Consider the following 24,705-nt stretch of genomic DNA (forward strand, 5'->3'; position numbering starts at 1 on the left):
GACATCTGACAGAGGACATAGGGAGCACAAGGCATTTCACCATGCTGTTCTTGCTCCAGCCTCTCCCTCAAAGCTACCTCCACACTACAAGATGACTTCAGGGGAAAGTCAGGGAAGAGCAGGAGGGAAGTACCGGCCACACCGTTACATGCATTGAATTTGGCTAGGTATTTGGCTTGTAGCAGATTTCACAGCAATTCTGCTAGCAGACTTTGCCCCTTCCAGACAGACAAGGACCAGGAGAATGAATGGAAGAAGTGCCACAATAGATTCAGTCGGCAAGTCTGCAATTAAGAAAACTTTAATCCATTCAGCTTTGCAAGGGTTAAATTTTGCATAAAATTCTATTCCAGACAATAGCTCTTTCATTCCATTTGATACCAAGCTTCCTGCAAAAGGAATGTTTACTGGTACTTTTTAATTACAAAAACCCCCATAAATTGTCTGTTTTACTGTCTGTGCTAATTACATTTCATTATATATTTGGAGTAAGCTATGATTTTCCTGCTGGTTCCCATGACATTTTTCATTATCAACCACTAATTGTCTAGCATGCACACTGCATTGTGAACCAAGTAGGCTGATGCGTGGGCAGAAGTTCTAGCGAAATCTGCAAGGCAGTAGAAGTGCACATTATTATTATTACTATTACGATGTATTAGAAAGTTTCCACCTACTTGCATACCTACATATCCTCATCCCTATTAGCAGTGTCACAGCCCAGCAAAGCACAGGAGTCCGTCTGTAACAAGCCTCGTGCTTAGCAAGGCTCAGCAACTACTAAAGGGAAGTTATGTGGGGTGAAACGACAACAGCAGCCCCACTGCCAGGACAAGTTCCCTGCTGGGCGCAATGGAAACACCAAGAAGGTTTCTCAGTCACTTCCTCTACCCAGTGCCCAAAGCATGTGGGTATCAGGATCTTGTCACTTCGCCCACTCACAAGCTGAGGCCAAGGTTACAAAGGAAAATAGTGCCACATGTGGATTCCTAAAGGAATAGGATAATTAATGGGATCTTTCTGAGAGAGCAAGACAGAAAAGAAAGTAGGGGTTTTCACGAGACACAGCTAACACTGTTTCCATTATAGCAAAACCTCTAACCAGTCCATATCTGTGCAAGCTCAGAAAGTGCCACAAAGGGTAAAGCAACTCCTTGCACACAGCATTTCATAAATTCAGACCAAGGGAAGCTGTAGGCGCTGACTCCTCATACCGCAAACTGCTAGAATAAGGAGCGCATGACCACTGCTCCCCAGATCATCATTATCAGCCTCGGACAGGTGGCAATTCTATTCGTGTGCACCACACACACAATACACAAACACTTCAGAAATAAATGTGTGTTTTCACAGGATTGCAGCTCTCTTCTGATATCTATTTCAAAGGAGTTAAGGCTCGACCCTTCCTAACAGCACTGTGAGGGAACAGTTGTATAACTCCTCGTCTTCTCCTCAAGGTGCTCCACAAATACATTATCAGAAATGCAATCAGACCGCATTCAGTGCCGCAGCAGAAGGGTGAAATTCCCACCCAAGGCAGGAGGACTTGCCCTGCATCGAGGCTCAGTTTCACACACTTTATTTTTATGTGCTGATTTACAAATAGTAAGAGCGAGCCCTCCAGCCCTTTTATATAAGGAATATGAAGGACTGAAAGTCGCTTTTGACCTGACTATACTTTTATTAACTTTGATTGCAAAATTTCACTAATCAAAAGGTGGAAGAATGGGCCCGTTCATAGCTGCTGCTGATGTATGTGCAGGTCGCCTTTAAAGATCTAAGCTGCCCTTATGGCCTATGACATAGGCACGCAATTTCAAAGGTCTCGGAGACAGTACAGCAACTTCATCTCCCTTTCTTCTACAACCCACATAACCACAGTACGCAAACACCTTGCAGGCTTCAATGTGTGTATCCCCCCAGCAACTCTGTGAAGCAAGGAAACGCTAACACATCTGCTCCACAGAAGGGGAGCCACGGCAAAGACACAACCCAAAATGGTGGAAGCTAGACCCAAAAGAACAATCAAGAAGAGTCCCATCCACCTACGCAGGCACTACAGTGTCTGGAAATACCTCACTTTTCACCCCAAGGCTCCGGCTCACAAATAGAACATGTACAGCACCTGCCTAGAGATGACACCTCAGCAATGGCCACAGGCCTCCAAGCATCTCCTCAGTCACCTCGGGTCACCTGAAAGCCACAAGACTGGCATTTCTTCTCCCAAAGCCAGATTCTTCTTAGTGACACAATCCAGTAGAGGTGGCCGACACCTCCTGGCAACACCAAGTTCAAGGGAAGGCACATCAGGCGCAACTGGGGACACGGAGGCAGTGGCATCAAGAAAGGGCACTCACCTAAGAAATGGAAGGCGTAAGATAAATTCTCCGTCAAACCCACAAATACAGATGAAACAAGGAAACAGAAGTGTACCCTAACAGACAGGGGAGCATTCACGCTGTAAAACGGAGGTGACTCAAGTAATGACCTAGGCCTCTAAAGGGTGATTCAGACTAATTATCAATCTTAGTAATAATCTTAGAAAAGGCTCCAATTCAGCACGGTATTTAAAATTCATTGAAGTTAACAGGGTCAGGGAGACTGAGAATTTGAGCAGCACAGCACTTGAACTGGCATTCACGAACTGAAAGCTGGTCCCCTTCGTGTCAGGGCTGAAGACGTTTAACTCAGACAGCACGATGAAACTTGTGGTACCCATCCAGGCCTTGGTCCTCCTGTACCACCACCCGTCCCTGCCAGAATTGTTCTCAGAGTAGGGCCAACAGCTGAGATAATCAAAGTGAAAACTGCAGCATTCACAACTGTGTCTCAGTCCTTCTCCAGACCAGTGAAGAAAAATCAGAACCACACAGAAAATTACTTTCCTAGGCCACAGTCTATGAGAAACCCTTACACACAAGTCTTTGCTCTGTCATTTCTTCTCTATCTCAATGTTCACCCTCATCTCTGACCTATGCTCAAATTCTCAGTTTTGCACATTGGAACTATTTTCCATTGTAAAAACAGCCATCACACAAAGCAGTGTGGGAACTAACTTGGTGGTCAAAGCTTTCACCTAAGATGTAGGAAAGCAAGAAAAAGTCTGTAGTGATAACTACCTATATAATCTGTATTAGATCAAATGAGAGAAAGAAGCTAGTCCCTAAAAGCCAATCTCCTGCTGCTTAGGGCTCTTGTGTTAGAGATGAGACCTTCAATCAAATGCAAGTCTGAATCAAACAGGACAGAGATTTGAACTTGCCCCTTCCACATGTCCTTTGACTGTCTCACCTCCAGAAAATCTACCACACCAGCAAGGGACATCTGGTTTGTCTCACCATCACCACACTTGGCTCAGAAAGGAATTCCATCCTGAGTAAGGACACAACTTGGGTCTAGGAAGGTTTTTTCAAGATGATGTATTTTTCAGAAAAAGTTGTAATTCAAACAGAATTTAATTGTCCAATAAGAGCACGTTTTCTCAGCAGATTCTCAGCCTGCTCTTACTGTAGTAGGTTTGTCTTTGACCATGTCCCAGGCTTGTTTTCAGTCACAGTACAACACAGAGTTCATAATCGGATACATTTTGTCATAGCTGACACCACCACTACTTTATGGGTAGAAAGGGAAGACTAGAGCCGTCAGTCTGCCACCTTTCTGGAACACTGAAGTCACACTTTTTTTTTTTTCCTTTTCCTTAAAGACAACTTCTTTGTTGCCATGGTATCACTAATGCAATATTTTGAGACAGGGAAAGAAGATAACCATGCATCATCACAGTGACACATCTATCAACTGCCATCCTCTCAAAAGGGGTAAATAAGTAAGGATGCCAATGTAGACTTTTAAAGGCTCCTCCATCCTTTTTAATTTTTCCCTCTCACATACAAATTGCTGTCTACAAAGGTCATACCCTGGTTTTATGACAGAGAAGGTCAGAATTTGTCTCTCAGCAAGCAGTGTCTAGGTTTATTTTTTAATTCCTTTTCTTCTCCCCATGCTACATGACACCAGCTGAGGTGCACACTCACAAGAGAACAGAAGTACCTGCATGTTCAGAAAATGCCAGCCTGGCTCCCCATGTTAAACCACGCAATGACGGCTTTGTAATTCTCGCTTGTGCAATTTCTTCCTGAAATAACAAGGTATCTACTGCTAAGCACAACCCACATTTATCTCAACAGTAAGAGAAACAAAAAAGGGCACTCTGATGCTGTCTCCCATATACAACCTTCAACTCACCAGGTATGGTCTTGTTGGCCTTGTAGCATCTTTCCTATCACTTCCAGAATTACTTTAAAAAACCTTTACTAACTTAGCAAGTCAAGCCTTACACTAAGCACAATGCCATTTCCCTCCTTGACCGTGCATATGAGAACACCGCATCCCTTCCAAGATTTCCGAGAAAGCTCCGCACACCACTGGTACAACCCTGTTCTCTCAGTAAAGCCAGGGAACAGTCACAGCGAGAGAGGCTCATGTCCCAACATGCTCCCTGACTTTGAGCCCAGATCAATGAACAGGCAACAACAGACACAATGACTTTCGGCACACCACCACTGCCTCAGTGGCGTTCACAGCAGTGACATGATGAGCTTTTCATGTCCCTGATGGTGCAAAAGGAGGAATAATGTAATGAAGTGAAAACTTATATAAGCTGAATTTATCAAGGCTTCTGCAACAGAGGAGGGAGCAGAGAGCAACAAGCAAAGCAGTGACAGAAGGTCAAACTGGAAGGATCCCTGGTATGGGTCAAGAATTCAACAGTGAGCACAGAGTCCTCCGGCAAACAAAAGTAAGTATTTCAGATTTGGGAGAGTGGGGAAGGGGGAGGAGATGGAGGAAAAAGGAGGATCTCAGTTGCTGTTTCTCTCTTATTTGGGGGGATAACAAAGAATAAGTTGCCTCTACTCAGAACTGAAGTGCTCTCATCTCTTCAAAGAGAAATCTAATTGGGATCTTTATGCTCTTATGTACTTATTTTTCTCATCCACAAAACCTTGTTCTTAGTTCCACCAATTTGACCCAAGGCAGAATGACTCACCACAGCAAAAGGCCGGACAGCAGCTTTTTTTTCAAAGACCTAAATACACCCTACTCCATCAATTGACCAAGGACGACGAAGCAGTAAACCCCTCGCTGAAGGCTGTGCGTTGCCTTGGCAACCTGTCTGATCTCCATTGCTCCAGGGACTGGAAATGTGCTGCCAACAGGAGATTTCAGCTAATCAAACCAAATCTCTTAATACCTAGATGATTTCCTGTGTGCGGAGAGCAGGCCATGTGCCTGCGGAAAGCAGGGCACCCCCGGAACCCAGCCCTGGCTCCTCCTTGACACATTATTTGTTGGGTCCTTGTAGGTCACGAACATCTCCTGAAGCTACCGAAGGAGAAGAGGGGGTGGTAAGAGGCCACAACAGGCTTGCTGTCTACACAGCAGCTCCATACCTGGATTCAGCACATGCCTGGCAGGCTGCAGAGAGGACAGGCAGCAAGGAGACAAGCTGCCCAGTGAGAGCTGCCTGCAGGCAACAGGACCCCCACAAGGTCCATGCCTCAACTCCTGGCCTTTGAAAGAAAAATAAATTTTCCAATATTGGTTACATACACTCCTTACAGGCCTGGTGCTACATGTTCTGAGCCTTCTCAATCCACTCTGTCCCTTTTTCAGCTCCCGTTAAACACATCTAGTTAACAGCAAAGTGCTGACCAAGAAGAAAAAATGGGTCAACCATGTATCTCTCGACCTTCCTAGACTGGGGACTGCTGTCAAACTGCAGCAGAGAACACCTGCTTTATCTACAACTTCTAATTGGCAATGCTGAAAGGGTACCTTTAGTAGCTATTTCAGCCCCAAAAGCACAACCAGTAATTGATTTTTATTTTTTTTTAAGTAGAAACAAGACCAACCTTTCTACAGCTCCACTGAAGGTTTCCGGCCCCTGCATTTAAGTCGAGCCACAAAGACAGACGATCAGTCTGCCATTTAGCACAACGAAGGGGCCACGAAAAGAGGCATGAACAGCAGACGGGAGAGGAATTTTCTACAGTCGCGCTGCTGACAGGACAAGAAATTCTATTTGGTGGTGATGAGATTCATGTCCCTGAAAAGCCATTTACCATCTAAGAACCCTCAGTGCTACATCACCTAAGATGGCCGTAAGTATGACCTTTCCAGGCAATTCCCAAAAGGAATTGGGGTGTTTGAACTGTAGACTCAACTCTGGCGTTCAGGCTGTCCTTCACCTCCTGGGTCATTCTTTCCTGCATCTCAAAGGACACTAACACACCACTCTCTGAACCTAAAAGCCACAGGCCTACACTGAGTTTCATTCCACACACGTTGTTGGCTGCCAGAATAACACACAGTATTGCCACAATTGGTGCGAGGGACCCTTAGGTGTTTTTTGTCCTGATACGGAGGACATCTGCACAGGATATGCTGCCCCACCACACAGCTCCCTGGGACCCGGGCTAGCTATCAAGCTCAGGCTCCAGCTCTTGAGGAACAGGATGGAGGAATTGTTGGTATTTAGAAGGAAGCCCTGAAGCGGAAGAAGGCTGCTCATAAAGCAGGGTGTGGTTTCAAAGAAAGAGCATATTGTGGAAGATTTCTAGGCCTCTGATATCGACCAAGTGACCTACGCCCTGGGAAAATATGTTCTAACAATAACAAAAGCCATTAAAACAAATGCTTGGGTAAAAAAAAAATGTCAGTGGTTTCTAGAGTCATGTATTTAATACAGTGAAGAGCTTAGCAAGTACTGCCACCTTCTACCACGTCACCGTAAACATTTCTCTATCCATATTAGTATAACAAACCAGATAATTTGTTACTAGGGCTGCATGGAGAAGGGTGTGAACTGAAGTCATAGCTCAGCTAAACAATAACAGATAATATCTGCGATAACAGAAAGGCAATGAAGTCCCACAGGCATAAGGAGGGGGGAACCAGAGGTGGTTTTAACAGCCAGAAGAACAGCTGGCTCCCTATGTGTGCTTTCCCACCTTATACCCTCCTATATCCCACCTTCTTTCTACTCCAGGCACTCCTCAGTCTTGCTTAATCTCAGTTCAGCCAAACTGAATCAAAGATGGACCCTGGGACTTATGCCCAAAATATCTGTCTCTACAGGGCATGGAAAATCAAAAGCACGTAAATAAAAAGCAGAGTTGTCACAGATCTAATGGGGAGCAGGAATGATTTCAGAGAAAACAAATGTTTATGATGTAAGACACACTCCATAATTCCTTTGTAAAAGCAACGTGCAGGGCCAGATCCCAGCACTACAAAACCTGTGCGAAGGGCCCTCTCCAGATTAAAGCCACCACAACGCTGCCTCAGATGATTCATTTGCATTAACAAATTTCAAAGCCTCCACCTGGAGTTTCTTTCAAGCAAAAGCTGTGACATTAGACCATTCTCAGGGATAAATGGAGAGCCATGCCACTTCAGAGCCAGAAGAGTGAGAAGAGGGGAGGCAGACAGAGGCAACTGCTAGCCAAAACAGATACAACAGAGTAAAATAGATTCCACGTATTTCAAGGGCTTCTTCAGTTCTGATGCTCCAGTCCAGCCCACATGGGCAAACATCCCCACATACATTCTGCAAAACACTTGACATTAAGGACCACAAGAATAAAGTGCAGCATGTTCCTTGGATGTTTTCAGACACACTGAGCCAAGCTATGGAGTCTACTTACTACTGTATTTTGATCTCTTCAGCTGTTTTCTTCCACATCCATCCTGCTACATTTAGGTCTTTTTTTAAGCCTACCTCAGTCATAAATACCTGCAATTATCCATGGCTTCCCTTGCACAGCTATCAGATGTGCCCTCTGCTTAACAGGAATGCAAATACTCCACACTTGTGTTATTCATTATGGATCTAGAATTATGGTCTTACTACTGCTTTACAGTAAAATCTGAAATGACAGCAGGAAATAGCACAATGGCAAAGTAGAAAACAGAAGAAAAGGCTAACTCCTATTTCATTACTTGCAATTTCCGAGACCTTTGTACTTCAAGAAAACCAAACAAGCAAATCCAAAGTAGCAAGCGTTGGTAACACAGAATTTGCTTTTCAAACTGTAACTATCACGAAAGTAACAAACTAGGAAAGCAATCTTCTCACCAAGAAATAGCCACAAAACATTCAAAACATGAGAGACTTACCTATTCACACTTACATAAAGCAGCAAGACAGGTCAAACCAGCAATGAAATTTCCCAAGAACACTTTTCTCACAAATAACACGTTTCAAAGCTTTCTTCCTAGGACAGGCTGCTAAATCCTCAGGATTCGCAGTGTTCATGTAGTCTGGGCAAAGCTGAAGAGAAGCACAGTCCTGAGTTTCAAAAACAGGAGTAGTGCTCATGCTCTTGCTCTTTTCTCTGTATATACTTGTTGATCTAATGTCCCAAGGAAGAAGGAAGGCTGCTGGCTGGTAAACATGTGACAGCCACCAAAGGAATGCTAGCCACAGAAACAAGAGATAAAGCAGCCTATGCCGCTTCTGACAGGGTTTGTTTAAAAACTACTCCCTCACCTGTAGCTTTCCTCCTGCTCTCACCTTATGAGTGCTGGGTCTTTATTCAAGCAATTACCTTGCTGATAAATTTACCTTAAAAAAAATATTGCCATTCATTTATCATGAAATTGTACGCAATTTTTCTCTTCTGTAGAGAGATACAATTTATTACTTGGCTTAAATTCACGTTCTGGTCATAAATATTCTGGATCCACTTCAGAAATGTACCTTTTCCATCCTAGATTCCCACAGATTTGCAGTGAAAAAGTAAAGTAAGGATCACAGCGGGCATTCAGTCTAAAACAAAGTGCTTCCTCTCCAGGGAGCAGTACTCCCCAGGCCTCCACCAGTCATTACTCCTCTGAACGGCTCTGCCCAGCCAGGCCCTGCTCCAGGCTGGAAGAGCAAAGCTGCGCCAGCACCTCTGTGCTTCCTGATGGGGTTTGTACACACTGAGGTTAAAACTGTTCTTACAGCAAAAGGTGCAAGCGCAGCACCAATCTTAATGCCTACCTGCTCATATACTTACTACACACCCATGAATAGCTGGAGAGTTCAACTTGGAGACTGTCTCTTATAAAGTCACATTTCGCTGAAGAAAAAGAAAAAAGAAAAAGTAAAGAATGGACTTCAACTCCTGTTTTTTTTCTTTTTTCTTTTTTTCTTTTTTTTTTAACCTTGATGAAGAAGGCTCTGTGATACTTACCATGAGATCACATCCTGTTTTCACTATCTACGCAACTGCTGCTTTGAATGTGCATTTTGGATGTAGATTTGATTCCCAGTAGAAGAAAGGTTATTTTTCCCCAGCATTCAAGCAAATCCATCCCCATTGTCTCTGCCTGCGAAAGGTCTATCTGCAGTGAAACTGAAGCTCTTCCCAGCAATTTATTAATGAGTGCAAAATGTTGTTTCCGGCTTCTAGAATATCTAGTGCTCCTCAAAAACAGTATGGAAAGGCTGTAAAATAAAATCGCACATCTGAACCAAGCTACTCACAATGCTTAAAACATGAGAGAGCATGGGAAAGATGGACAGAAAATTGGGGGAAGGAGGAGAGTACACTCCCCTCTCAGCAGGGCCTTGCAGACCTGGCTGCTCACAATCAAAAGGGCTTCTGGCCCCACTGCCTGCAGCAATTTGTAAATTGGCTCTAATCCACTATCAGCAGTATCTTGCCTCTCTAAGGTAAACTGCTCCCTGAGGGAATTTTCTGCAGGTGTTCCTAATACAACTCTCTTTCCCCCCCAAAAAAGGCATTTTGATGATCTTATTTATAAAAGCTGCTGCCTGGCAGACCCCTGAAGAGTAGTCCAGACTGGCATTTTCAAAATAAAAGCTACTTCGAAAGAGCTCAAGCTGGGGCGGGGGGAGAAGTCCTTATTGAGCAGACATCAAGCCCCTTGACTTACATGACTCTTGCCGCACAAGATTCCTCATGGATCAGGCAACCGAAGAGGGCATCTGGCTTCCTGGGCTGTGTGATGGCTGCAGGCAAAAGGCGCAAGATGGACAAAGCCCTGGTGAAAGGCCACTGCTGGGGACACATGCCTTTCAGCAGGGCTCTTTCCAGACTCACAGCCTCCCCCCTGTCTCCGTGATGCCAGTATCAGGCATGGCTGAGCGATCACAGCGATCGGCCGTAGGAGGTCCCAGAGCAGGAGGCGGTGGCCATAGCACTGTGCTAAAAATATGCAAGGGTGCAGCAGAGCAACAAGGGAAACACAAAGTCTAGTTATGTCAGACCAGTCACTGAAGCCAACTGATTGAGCAAGTTTCATCCACTGCCCAGGAGACTTGCCTCGTCTGCTAAGCCAGTGGGACATTTCCCTGCTAATTTAGAAGCGAGCACCAATCCCTTGAAGATTTGCAGAGACGGGTTTACCAGGAAGGGGCCGGGGCAGTTCAGCACGCAGGTCTGTGGGTGCCTCATTCCCTGCACATACACGTAGTCCCAATGCTGCACGACTGAAAATAAATGCCCAAGTAGCAGCTCCAGAAGGGAGGCAGTGAAATGAGTTGCCAAAGAGAGAGGAAGGTCTCAGGTTCAACGCAGCTTACCCAGCACCCAGGAGAACCATTCTCCATCCGTGCCACTGCTACTGAGTTAGTGTTGCACCAGAGAAGTCACTTACTCCAAACTTCTTCCCATTCATTATTCTCCTATTCCCTTTACTTTTGAACTCTTCCCTTCATACCTTTCACTGTAGCCCCTAACATCTTTTCTGCGGTAATATGATGTTTATTCACTTTTATTCAAATTTCTCCAGAATTCATGAGGACTGCCATATTTATGAAGGAAAATGGAAGACCATTTAAGTCTTCCATTCTGACTCCCATGCGCTCGGCTGCTTTCCTTGCTCTCACACATTAAGTTCTTACTCTAAACTTTACTCTTGAATGCATCATTTATAAAGTTGCAATGGAAAAAGTAATCCAGAAATAATGCCACAATGTTAGGAGAATAAACTCTCGTCCTTGTCAACTTGACACTGCCCTTTTTCTGTTTTGTTTTTTTTTTCAGAATCGTTGTTCTAAAAGAGCTAGAGCACAATTGGCAGAAATTCAAATACATTTTCAGATGTAGCCAGTTTTTATTATTATTTGTCAACCGTCAGCTAAACTGTAGAAATATTCCCTTTATGTCCCACTAAATGTCAAGCCGATATTTTTAAAACCTGGACAATGTATTTCACATAAACATTTACACCATGATTTAAAAGATCAAACATCCTTTCACCTGGGAGCCACGGCACGGCCGGTTCCCTCAGCAACGCGACATTCTTCCAGGTCAGCCGAGCAGCGAGTTCCCTTTCAGGCGTCCGCTGCTGAGCTGGTGCCCGGCCAGCCACGCTCTCCTTCAAAGCTCCACCAAAAGCCCTTTGCCAAGGCGCCTCTGAGAGAACCCCTCATAAATTGATTTCTAGTTCTTCTTTTTCAAGGTGCACCAGGCTTGCAGTTCTCAGAGACAGGGGAGAGGGTATTTCATCGGAGCTTTTTCCTTGATCTGAATTTGCCTTTTTAATTTAAAGGCACACAAAACCTTATTCAAGAGGAACACAAGAGAAGAGCAAGAACTGCGTGCAAGAGACAGGCCTGTGAGTCAAGAGCCCCCAAACTGGAAAAGCTTATGAAACAGACTTCAGGTCAGTGCCCTTCTCACTCCTCTTAGCAAGGTATGAATATAGGAGTGAAACATCTCTGTCACATCTCGCCAAACTCGCCCAGCGTCTGGCCGGTACTCCACTCCTCTGGGCTAACAGAGTACAGCAGCAGACTATACTGGAAGGAAGATGCCTCTGCTAGATAAGCGTGAAGTCAGAAATATTTACACAATACATTTTTACCTAAGTCACATTCACCTGCTGTTCGCTAACAGGTATAGATTACAAGGTCCTGAACCAAAGAGGAGGAAACTGTCTTAGCAGAAGCAGTGTTTCACTTAAACACGTCTCTGGACTCCATGGCATTTCATCACAAAAATTTCTATGAAGTGGCACAGACCAAATGCATGGCCTTGTTTACCTGAACACCATGCCTGAACACCACACCAAAGCTAACTGAAATGAGACTGTAAGCCATTGCACGCAAACAAAAAGGTTAGCTTCCCCTATAGTACAAAATATCAACAAAATCCACGTGCCCACTAGGCCTGTAGTAGAGAAATCTGACCTGGTTGCCAAAGTATGCGAAGAGAGAAATTGTGTCTGTTTATATTACTAAATCATCAGTAATTGGATCAAACAGTTTCCCTGTGGCTATTCCGTATGTGCTGCTTGATGGCCAGGCTCGCTACAATCCTGTGTACCTGCACACTTCACAGGTGGGTTTTCGGATCCAGTACTGACTTCTACCCCAAGCTTGGACTCCAGGGCTCACTTATTCCAGTGAAAAAGTTTCCCATGAATTTAATGATATCTGAAGTGGATCTGAGTGGTCCCGTTCTCTGAAATTTGCAGAAGTTTCAGGGGAACCCCAGGGGCTCTGGTGCCTGTTGCAACCTGTATTTCTTTTACTGTGACAGTGAAGGTGGGAGGAAGGAAAGCCTGGAGAAGCACTCGGTCTAGTGGGACGCCCAGCAAAGACAGGCTGGCAGGCACATCAGCCCCTGAAAACAAAGCAAGCAGGCAGGCCAACTCAAACTCCACAAGAGGTAGATTTCCAAAGACAAAGTCTATGTACACAAGGGTGTTTCAAGTCTATTTAGAGACCTGAAAAATCAATGGCAGGGATTTTCTTTTTCTAATTACAGGTGGGTGGATTTCTTTTTAAAAATAATATTCCATCATTGAAAGACAGCGTTGCCAGAAATACAACAAAACCATTACAATTGCAGATGAGATGAAGGGAGGCTGGAATTCCCGAGAAAAATGGCAGGTTTTGATCAGAAATCAACAAACAGATGATCAGTGTTCTGAGTTCACATACTACTTTGGAAACATCAAACTAGAGAGCTTGTAGGTCACACAAGTCCAGCTTGCAAGAAAGAATAGAGAGAAGAGCAGATCTAGATCTCCAAAAATGCAAGCAGAAAGCCACGGGCAATGGCTCTGTCCGGGTAAGGAACCAAAACAAGAACGCAAATACCAAGTCAGCACATAGGCTAAAGCAATGTAGCTGGACAAACGAGACAGACAGACCTGGAATACAGGCAATAGCAACCACTCTACCATGGAAAGTGATATGAGAGGCAGAGAGGAAACTACCCACCCTAACAGCTATCTTGACATGCACGAGGGAGACAGAACTAAATACCCCAGGAAGAAAAAAAAAAACCAAACCAAAAAAACAGCAAACAGCAACATGTGCAGTGATTGAAAACACTGCCAAGTAAAAGGAAGATGCCTCCAGAGGGGCTTTAGCCAATTCAAACATTAACCATGTACAAACACTACAATCTAATCCCAGAGACACTGATAAGCAGCAGTATCAGACTGAAGGAAAGGGGACCAGCTGCTCATGATACACAGTAAAACCATTGGAGATGCACGAGCAAATGCAGGCAGCCAATAAGGAGCCCGAAACACCAGGAATGTTATCACAAAACCTTCGCAGTACTTGACACGCACAAGCACTGTCATCTGTTCATGCTCAGGGCACATGAATGACAGCCAGGGGAGCACACCACCACAAGCAGGGGAAAGGAGGACGCCAAAGCTGTGCTGACAACCCAGCCCAGCTCCAGCTGCTCTGAAACAAAGATTTGTCTGAACTTAGATAGGAAGCCGGGGGGGGGAATGAATACTTTAGCAATGGATATCAAAACAATGCTCCTCGAAAACTTTTAGTAACTCTGAAGAGAAATTCAAATGCCCAAGCCCCAGAACGCACAAGGAGTCCACACTTCAAACAGATCAACTACGCTTCCAGAGTCTGTGCAACTTCACTTGAACGGAATACAGTTATCTACCAGCAACAAAAAGAAAATCACACAGTGAAAAGATAGCCACAAGACTAACAGTGCAGGCAAAATGTACAGGGGGGATTCACCACCAGTAAAGTCACAGTTGCAAGGGTGGTCCAGCCTGGGATTTGACTGGAGGGCATAAATAGATTGTGTTTTCAGTGATAGCACCATACCTTAGGTCATAGAAGTGACAAAAAGGACACAAAAGTGATTAAGAGAAAGCCAAGTGAAGCAGGCAGCTTCTACAATACAGGCACCAAGGACCATAAACAACATAGGAGCGATAAGTGTGTCTGGGCTCCAATTGTCAATCGGTTGTGGGAAGCACTGGAGAAAGTCAGTAGAGGACCTCCAGGGTTCAAGGTGGTGAGAAGATGAACTAAAAGAAAGTTGTGGTACATTAAGAGACAGCCTACATAATTGCCCATGGCAATTTAGGTTATTTAGTTAAGTGTATTAATACTAGTAAATCAGAGATTTGACCATTTGTTACCAGAAAGGGAACAGATGTGATTTTCTGTCATAGCAAAACTCAGCATCAACAAAACAAGCTAAGTACAGTCCACTTACCCCCTTCCTGCAGAAAAAATGAAGTTAGGAGGGGGCTCAGAGGACCACCTGTGAGCCTGTACATAGGGCAGGCTGCTGGAGCCGGGGGAGGGCGATAAAAAAAAAAAAAAAAAAAATCACTCCTCCTATCATTCTTGATGAGGATGTCAGCACTGACTTGCTCCCCTCGGGACAGTGCCACAGGCTCCCACCAGATCCTTTTGCTGCCCTTTGCTTCAGCCTTGGCACAGACCGCACTAACATAAATGAGCTTGGCTGTGCGGGAAGACTTGTTTGTACACATTTATTTTGCTTTGTTTAATTTTATCTTATTTCACAGTACATCTTCAATTTAAAGCTCCTAATAGATGTCAGTTAACATCACTGAGCGATTATTAACTACTGCAGCTTGGTAAATGAGAACCTTAGCTCAAAAGTCAAGTCCTAGATTTCAGCAGTGTCAAACATTAACTTAGGAACTGATTTAGATGAAAATTAAGACCTTTGAATAAAACTGCTTTTAAACCCTGAAGAATAAGTTTAGACTTCGTTGCACAGCCAGCCAGTTTTCAAGGTATTTAATTTCAGGGAGAGATGACAGATTTCAGCTAAATTTTAACCGTGTGGTAAAACTACTGAGTGTAATTAGTTAAAGCATCTACAGAACTTAGTTTTTAAACTCCCACTTAAGGTAGCTAAGTAAAGTAACTTTTATTACATTTCAGAGCTTATAATAATTAAAGTTTACAGTAAATCCACAGAATTCAATAGATTTACCTGGTTATAAATCTCAGAGCATAAAACTGGTTTGCAGAGGTAGCACATAAGTGATTCCCAGACTTTCTGCAAGGTGCCAGCCATTGAGAGCTGATTAGTCAGTCTTTGATTAATTGCCTGCTCTGTAAGAGCCAGGGTCAATCTACTCAATTAGGTGGAGGTCTGGTGGAGATCAGAGATGTAAATCAAAACCTACGGGAAAAGCTTCAGCATAAAATGAGAATGTACCAGGAGCCTTTCTTCCTTGCAAGGACCCCTCTCCCATGGGCAGCCTGTTCTCCAGTCACAGCCATAAGTGGATGCCAAGGAAAGAGCAAGAGCGGGACACCCACATGTGCCTTCTTCTGCGTAGCCTTGCCACCTCCAACCACGTTCATTTCTAAGGATTTCTTTTGAGCCTCACATAGCTTGTTTTCTTTCAGGTATTTAACCAGCCTTGCATTAAACCCATGTAAACTCTTTGCACCTAACACACCCTTCAGAAGAGATCTCTGCAGATCTACCATCTGCTGCATGAAGGTCTAGCTCCTTCTGTTCCTCCTGAAGCCAGCTCCCTTTGATACCCCTCAAACCTTGTGAGGCAGTGAACAAGCACTTCCTGCCCACCTCTCCGTTACTACTCACATAAGTCTGTATATCTGATGATCCCCCAAAGTTAATCTCTTTTCCTAGTTTACGAGTCATTGTCAATCAGTCACGCTCAGTACCAGAAATGTCCACACTGTTGACCTAGTACCCTCTGTGGGACCTCTTCCAGTTCTGCTATATCCTTTTGGGAAGGAGGGGGACAAAACTGTGCATAGTACTTAAGGTAAACTCTAGGTTTACACAACAGTGCAGTGGCATTTCCTACAATAAAGGACAGCTTGCTTACAAGATCAGGCAATTCCCCATCTTCAGAGACAAAAAGCGCTGTGCCAAGGAGTGCAGAGTGTCCCCAGAACGTCACACCTCCCAGCGAGCAAGCCTCGTGCTGCTGCAGGAAAGGAGGGACTCGCGTAAGGAGGACACAGCAGGATAAGCCTCAAGGGGAGACAAAACCCAGTGGGAAGCTGTAAGTCACCAAATACCAGAAGCAGGAGAACATTAGAGCAAACAAAGCCAGCGGGGAAATGCTGCGACGTGTTACAAAGCTCAGATTGAGATTAGTTTAAAGCCAACCAGATTGTGACACTGTCCACAGGGCTACAGGAGACTGGGTCTGTAGACAGAAAACAGGAATGATTTGAAACCACAGCTACCCTACATAGACTGGGAAACTGTCTTGACAGGGTGATGAAAACACTGTATTTTTAGACATTATAAATAACTAGTTTAAAACCTGTAATAGAAAAGCAGCTAGTACCCAGCTACACAGGAGAACAGCTATTCTTCAACACCCTATAGAAGAAAAAAAAGCCCACAGAAATCTAAGCAATAAGCTTGGATTTGAAAAAGGAGAACTACATAAAAATCAGTGTAGCAGTAAAAAGAAATAGCCAAAAAGGTGGAAATACTTACAGGAGACCATGTACAGGTACTATAGGAAAGCACAAGGATACTTACCTCATCAATTCAAAATACTTTAAAATGACAAAAAAATCAATTTGTTGTTTGGGGTCAAACAGCAGATTAAGGCAATTACTGGCAGTAAAGACAAAAAGAGAAAAAGAATACCCTTCAGAATGTGAATATCATGTTCAGAGGAGGAAAAGAAAAAAAGATTGTGAACTTCTGGCAAGTTAAATGCGGAATCATAGGAGGGCGGACCAAAAAAAACTGTGGTAAGCAACTTCCTAACAGCATAAAAATTTCATTACAGCTTTTTCAAGTGTTGCAGAAATAGGACGTCCCTGAGAGCTGGTGGGGTCAGAGATGATGAAGGTGTACAAGGAACACTCATGATGACAGGCCTAGGGCAGGAAAGCCAAGTTTTGCACCAGTGGTACCTGCAGAGAAGCTGAAGGACATAACTCAGGTATTTTCACTCAGAAAAGGGATCTCGGTGACTGTCCAAATAGTTCTTTGAAAATAGCTCAGTGTTCAGTAACAAGGCAAACAAAGAAACATTACGAAAACTAGGGAATAAGACCACAAAACTAGTATTGCCACTACAAATCCATACTGCACCCCCTTTCTTCACTACAGTGCAGAAGTCTTGAAAAGGTTATAATAGAACCACACTGAGACAGGCGACTTGGATAATGAGGGGTGTGAGACAACTTCTACTAAAGGAAAAAAGGTGACTTTTTCAGACCGAGAAAGGGTAATTATGGGACCAGGGCAGGGATGGAGGGGTAATAAAATGGTAAGTGGTATGGAGGTGTCGAATAAGGAATGAATTGTAACTACTCCTTTCTAGAAAACAACTAGAAAGACAACAAAATGAGCAGGTATCAAGTACAAAACACAATGCACAGAAATAACGTGCACTGCAACACAAGACTACAAAACTCACTGCTGCAGGACGTTGCAGGGGCTGGAAGCATAAACAGGTTCAAAAAACAAACAGAAAATGGAAGTATGGGTTCATCACAGGCTATCAAACACAAAAGCCATACTGAAACTTCTGGGTTAGAAAGTTCCCACACTGCTGATTGTCAGAAGCTGGGAACATATAGCCAAACTCTGTTCTTAAACATTCTCCCCAGGTACTTGCTACCAGTCAACATCAGGGATCTTTGCGTTGACACAGCACAACCGTTCTTCTGTCAGTGCACCACAGATTGCTTTTTTGTTTAACTTTTTAAATTATTTTTAAATTTATAAATAATCTGAACCCATAAAATTGCAAGCTGTTAACAAAAGATGAAAAATTAACCGCTTGGTTTGCAGCTTTCACTTGGTAGATCAAACAAATAACCTGCTCCAGTAGCTTTACTGTCAAATAAACCTTTCTGATCATTTGCTTTAAGCTCAAGGGCAGCAGTCCCAGCAGAAATGATATCTGAAAACTAGTTCACACTGCTAATCACCCAGCAACGAACAGCGCACCACACCAGCTCAACTGGTGTGCTATGTACACAGCGGTCAATACCAGTCCCTTGGTCCTGCAACTCAGCCGCAGGAAAATATCATGGATATTGCATAATCTGGCTCTCCCCTAAACTAGGGCAAGGCATTAATCTGGAGCCTTATCTTCATCCACGCTCATTTTACTAAGGTGCTCTCAGTTCATGCCAAGCAGCACAGGGAAAGGTCACCGCTGTGGTAATGAATCCTCTACCAGGCCGCGATCTCCTCCAGCCTCGAGTCTCCTCTCCCACAAGAATAAACAAATACAGTAGTTCTCTTGGCCAGGTAATGTCATCCCAGCAATGGCAAAACAGCATCCTTTTAGCCTCAGCCATTTGCATGTGATCAGTGGGACACTCAAGAGACACAGACAGTTTCACAGACGGGCTTTGCTGCCTGATGGAGAGGTCTGGGAATAGAGCGACAGCCCAGCTCTGCCCTGATGGGCAAGACAACCAGAGAAGCCTTAGCCCATCAGAGGCAGAAACCAGTCCAAGAACAGCCATTACTTTTGGGGGGAAGGGAGACTGAAAAACATACAATTATCTTTGAATGAAAAACATTCAACTTGGAGAGGAAATCTTCACATCAGCTTAGATTCCCTTGACCTTTCTGGCAGTTTTCACACAGCCAAGGAGGGAAAAAACAGATGGGTGTGGGGGGAGAAACAGAGATGGAAGGAAGAAGGGAGAGAAGGTAAAGTAGAAAAGGAAAAAGCAATAGGAAAGGTCCCCCCCAAACTGGGTGACAATAGTTCAGCTTCCAACTTCGAAAATGAGAATTTCTCCCAGAAAAAGGACAGTATCTTTTTATTTACCTTTCTCTTGGCTTGGCTGACAGGAAAATAAGTTTCAAATAAAAACGTTTTTGAGCAACTTTGCTTGACACACTCAATTAGGGGTGAAGGGCAGAGCAGGAACAGGAGAAAGAAAAGAGGCCAGCAGCTGGACAGCAAACAAAGCCAGCCTGATGGAGAGAAGCTGGCAGCACCCAGACCACCAAGCACCTGACAAATCTGTTCAAGCTAACACATCCGGCCCTTTATCTCAAGCAAAGCTCATCCTTTGAAGGATGCCCTGCTCCATCTTCTCCAGAGAACCCCACCAGGCTGCCTAGGTCCCTCGGTTGCTGCCGCCAGCTCCTCTGACAAGGTCTGCAGGGCTTCTCAGGTGCCTGGATCTATCAACAGGAATGGCTGGCACTGAAAATAAATCAGGAGGCTCATGAGGAACCACAATGACAGTCACCAAGCTGGGTTAATATGACTCCAACCACACTTCATGCACTCGAGTAACTGCTCAAAATATAGCTGGTAGGCCAGTCTCCTTTCAGTGCTCAGATTCACGCTCTTCCTTTCCTTTCCTGTTCTTTCCTTTATTAATATAGTACATCTCTCTGGTGTCTCTAACGTAACGCTCCACTTGGTGGCTGGCTGACAGGTCTCAAAAAAGCATGTCTTTCCACTGCCAGCGCAATTCTGTTTAATCTTGTATGGAGAAGGTATATCACTTAAGTAACTTTTTCTCCCCCTCCTTTTCTGCTGGAAAAAAGGAAAGAAGTTTGAAAAAAGAATGACAGCAATGTTTTAACTTAAATGGGAGCAATTTGCATGGAAATCAGATTTTTCAGGTGCCACAGAAGATGTGGGGGTCCTGTCAACCTGGAGGGAAGAGATAAAAAGAAGGGTGAATTTGACACAAATACTGTCAGCTGATGAACCCTCAACTTTTAGTTTCTTCCCTAGGGCAAAGTGTCCTGAAGAGAGAGTTTCCTCCATGCTACCCACACATTTGTTTTCATTCTCATTGACACTACCATTGTAAGACAAAGAACCTGTTTCTTCTTTTATTTATACGCCCTCTCAAAGCCCTTGCATGCAAGTCCTACAAATGTAGTCAATACGTGAGTAGGTGCAGCTGGATGTAAACCCAAGTGGGAAGTGGTTTCCTTACTGAGCTTGATGAGAAAATGAGTTATACAATCAATAAAGTAGCACCAGACTGTAGAGGAAGACAGAATCACATGATGTACTAAACAGCACCCAGACATTATCACCAATAAATCACGGTACCATGGGAGTTAGCAGAGGCACAACAGGGGTGCTAAAGCTGCTGAGAACAGAGGAGCCGCGAGCACCCCAGGGAAGGCAGCAGTCTGCCACCAGCACTTTAGCTCAATCAGTTCCTCCCAACAGGATTTCTCCCAACAGTTAGCATTTGTTACACGTGGGAAAAAATCTGTACGCTCCAGAGCTGGCACTCTTTGTCATAAGTAGGGTTATTTGTACCTCTCAGAGAAAGGCCTTTCAGACAATGATTCCCACAGATATTAATGTTCTTCTGGCAGCACTGCAGTAATCTTTTTGGGAACCTGAGCGCACCAAGCCCTGTGGCAGGACCACAGCACTCCATGCTTTGGACCACTGCGCTACACCACAAAGCAGCAATGTAGCTATTCAAACCAGATCCGTAGCACTGCCCCGCACAGGCAGACAACACTTTGAGAAGAGCCTCAACATCAAATTGACCAGTTTTATCTTATACTTGAAAATGCAGAGAGAGCAACCAGAGGAAAACACCCTGACTTTGCCTTCCCCTGGATTCTGCACAACGGACTGCCCTACCAGCAGAGCCTCTCCAGCAACCAGCTCAGCAAACAAGCTACAGCTGCCGTTTACTAATATAAATGCACGCTCAGTCTTGGAAAACCTGTACTGAGCACAAGTTTTGCAAGTATTCACTTTTCCACTTTCTACTTTGACGTTCCTGGTATGCTAGTATAATTTACCACCAGTGTTCTTACAGAAGTGTTACTCCCTTTCTAAAATAAAACAGGGCTATGTGACAGATCTAAAACAGCAAAATGCATCAGAGCAATTAGCAGTTCTGCTGCTTTTATGGTTCTGATTGGAATTCTGATCTCAAGCAAAAAGCTAGTTCTCCAGTGAGAAAATACGGTGGCTCTGCATACGGGCTCCATCTGCCGGCACACCACTCTCCCAGCTCTGCTCAGTATATAGTAAACTGAAACAAAACCTACACAGCCATCAATTACATTTTTCTTCTCGCAGCCTATGAATTTCAATAAATACACCATCTGTTCATCTTCTGTGTGGGAGTTCAGTCATCTTCTTGGCAGCAATATTATTCTAGAGCAATTACCTGTGTCTTTATCACCTATCATTGTGCTTCATCATCTTTTCATCATGTGTAAAAACCAACCACTTTATTACTACAATTTCTGTAGGCAGCCCGGTCCCGTTAGTTACCATGGAGATGATCTGTCAAAAGAAGTCTACAGTTAAAGAAGTAAAAGCTGAGAAAAGGAGGAGGAGAGAAGCACAAAGAACCTGAAATGAACTTGTTTCTCCAAGTCAGAGTTTAAACACAAAAGGCAAAACTTGGGCAGCAACATTGAGATGCCACTAACAACATAGTTAGGAATCCATCAACCTGCCAATACAGAGGATGAGTCAATGACTCACAAGCATTACCGTACACTCAGAGGTCAGAGACTCGGCTTTAATCCCTCAGCTGAGTCTCATGACCTGCTCTTAGGAAAGCCAGTTTCTTATTATTATAAATCAAAAGATAAAATAAGGGGAGGGAGGACAGGCTGGAACGGAAGGCAAGCGACAACAGCAATTTTCCCTTCCTTGGCAGTCACTAGCAAGACACTGAATTTTACATCAGCTGCACTATAGTTTATACCCATTCCTGAAAATCTCTTTGAATTAAGCTGTTTTTTCCCCATCTTCACTCTATCTGTGCTCCACTTTCTCTCAACCCTTACGCGGATTCCTGCCTAGCTCTGCTCTTTTGCTCCTTCCCTCCCAAACTACACATTGCTCTCCTTCTCTTTCCATAAAATATATACACACCGCTGTTCTACCTCTCTCTTTCCAAATTCCTATATATTTCAAAAGCAGCTGCCAGTGCCAACTATTTACAGATCCTTGCTCCCACACCCACCCACATACAGCCCCTGCCTTCACTTCATGAAATCCTGTTTTCCTCTTCAAATTTTTTCATCTCCTCCAGCCTTCCAGCTCCCATCCTTCCAAGCTGTAATTGCTCTCATGTTACTGCAGGAAAAATATTAGCAAAGTACAAAGGACTTGCTGATGCTCTGTGTTTCTAGGATGTGTCATTAGCAGCCTTGAGCTGAAACACGCCGGGCTGCAAACTGGTTTGGTTCAATTCATCTTTGTATCTCTGGAAGAAATAAGCAATCTCAGAGCTATCCAATTTGTTTAATATCAGGTACGCATGCACTGAGTTTTAATGATGTGCGCTGTCATTATGAATTGCAAGAGTAGAAAAAATGACTACCCGTTCACTATGTTCACAGCTACCTTTCATAGCAGAATTACCCCAATCTTGCAAACACTAAGATAATGAGAGAGGGAGGAAACATTTTCCAAAAGTTCTCCCGACTTACAAGTGCTTTAATTTCCGTCTGTCCACCTTGAGACACAAGGTACTCAATTTTCATAAGTGCTAAGTGTCCACACTTTCCATGGATTTCTGCCTGCAAAGCACCCGAGTGTAAAGAGCATCAACATTAGGTATTGCAAATGAGACAGATGTCTAGAAATCTGGGACTAAGCAACTACCAGAGTATTGAAGAAACGTACTATAGCAGAAATAATGCTTGGGTTCAGCAGTGAAAAACTCCAGTGCTGAACTTCTGAGAAAATAAGGAGGGGACATAAGATAGGAGAGGGGATTATGAAAAAACAGTAGCCAGGAAATAAGACTGAGTGATGAAAATTAAAAAAAAAAACCAAAAAAACAAATAAATCCAAGAATATATCAGGAATACAGAGTTCAAAGCATAAATCTCACGGAAATAAACGAAAGTATCAAACCTGAAAAAAAATCAGAATTTGCTGAGAGAATATGAACTAAAGAAGAGAAATCACGTTCTGATCTCAAATCTGATCTCCCCTGAAAGTTTACTACGGAGCAAAAGTTCTTCCCAACTGTCCCCTTAGCAGAAGTGCTATTGAAGAGAGACTTAAACCACACAGATCAGACATTGCAACAGCTTCAGCTGTGGGGGAAATGGCACCCACACACCCTCCTTTATCTTTAAAGGCATGGGCCCTGTGTTTCCTCTCTTTCTTCAGGTACCTTACACAGTGAGGTTGAACCATCAGCTTCCAAATGGTTCTTCACCTTCTACAAGACAGGCCCAGGGAGAGTCATATCCCTGCTCTTTAGCATGGCTGGTTGCTGCACAGATTGGATGTAGATGGAGATGTGCCCAGGCTAAAAAGTGGTTTCCAGCATCCTGAGCCAATTTGAGCCGCCACTTGGTAGGCATGCTGTAGGAACTTCTCCTTCTGCTAACCTCATTTCTCCAGCCAAGCCTTCCAGACAGGCTTAGTGGCTGCTGGCTCCCTGCACAGGATCTCTGTGCCCTTCCAAGGCAGATGCCCTCAACCGGCAGCATCTGTGCTATCTTTGCCCTTGGCAGATGCTGGCAGGCAGCCGGGGCAGACGCTGGTTCTGCTCGCCTCCTCCCCTTTCCCACTAACAGGTCTGCAAAGACAGCCAGGAGAGCTGCCCTGACAGGGAATGCTGCCTGCTGCTGGGGCTGCTCTGTCCACGGCAGCAACACCTGGCAGCGGGACACCCCAATGCGTGCCATCACACACAGTCCACCCCTGGGACTTGGACAGCAAGGTCCTCATCTGACACTCCAATTCTCCAAAACCCTCAGCAGCTTCGCAAAAAATACTACTTCTGCTTATTCCTTGGCTTGAACAGATGTTCCCAGTCACTGCTGTGTGCTTGCACAGCGATCCACCCTCTCTACAGCACTTAGAAGAGCACACAGCAGAAGGGAAAGCACTACAGGGTTTGTCCCAGCCTGGCCACCCATAGCTTGCAAAAGACAGAAGTGAGCAGCAGGTGATAACGGCCGGGCAGGAATAAAAATGGAGTAAGAAAGAAGGATTTTTTTCTTCCCTTCAGAGGAAATCAAATACACACAATCCAACCCAACACACACAATGCACCGTTCCATAAAATGGCCAAAGCATCCACCAGAAATGGGCCTTCCAGCTCCCTTGGGGGACAGAGGAAGGGGAACTAGTATGTCCTCTCTTGCTGCCCCTCCACGGAGCCAAAAAGCATTTCCCCACTGGCACCCAGGAGCTGCTGCAGCAGCAGCAGCACTCTGGATTACTGGTCAGATCAGGCATGAATTGCGCCCCAGGCAGGCTTGACAAGGGGAAACAGTGGCACACAAAGCAACTCGCTAATGCCAGCAGGCCCTGCACAAGGGTCAGCAGCCCTGCACCTTCCCAGAGCAACCCGCTACAGCCTGGAGCACTGCAGCCCCCACGCCGCTCCTCCAGCTGAGGATCTGTGCATGGACAGTAGGTAGAAGGTCTGCTCATCCCTTGGGAGCATCACATATCTACAGCATTCCTAACAGC

At 44.5% G+C, this 24,705-nt stretch overlaps 1 protein-coding gene across 11 annotated transcripts in view; it reads right to left on the reverse strand.

Annotated features, from left to right (window-relative positions):
- The window catches only part of SYT16 (synaptotagmin 16), a 135,713-nt gene that overhangs the window by 85,706 nt on the left and 25,302 nt on the right, over positions 1–24,705 (reverse strand). Inside the window, exons 1-2 of one of the 11 annotated variants that reach the window (XM_063333561.1) lie at positions 9,943–10,345; positions 9,067–9,122 (exon numbers count right to left, since the gene is read on the reverse strand). The exons of 8 other annotated variants lie outside the window; for them this stretch is intronic. The gene's annotated coding sequence lies outside the window, so the exon portion shown is untranslated. Of the gene's footprint in view, positions 1–8,175; positions 8,382–9,043; positions 9,123–9,942; positions 10,346–24,705 lie in introns of those variants that run through there. 2 more of the 11 variants (XM_063333562.1, XM_063333563.1) reach the window with 2 other exon arrangements.

Source organism: Chroicocephalus ridibundus, chromosome 4 (assembly GCF_963924245.1).
Source record: "Chroicocephalus ridibundus chromosome 4, bChrRid1.1, whole genome shotgun sequence".
Classification (NCBI taxonomy): Eukaryota; Metazoa; Chordata; class Aves; order Charadriiformes; family Laridae; genus Chroicocephalus; species Chroicocephalus ridibundus.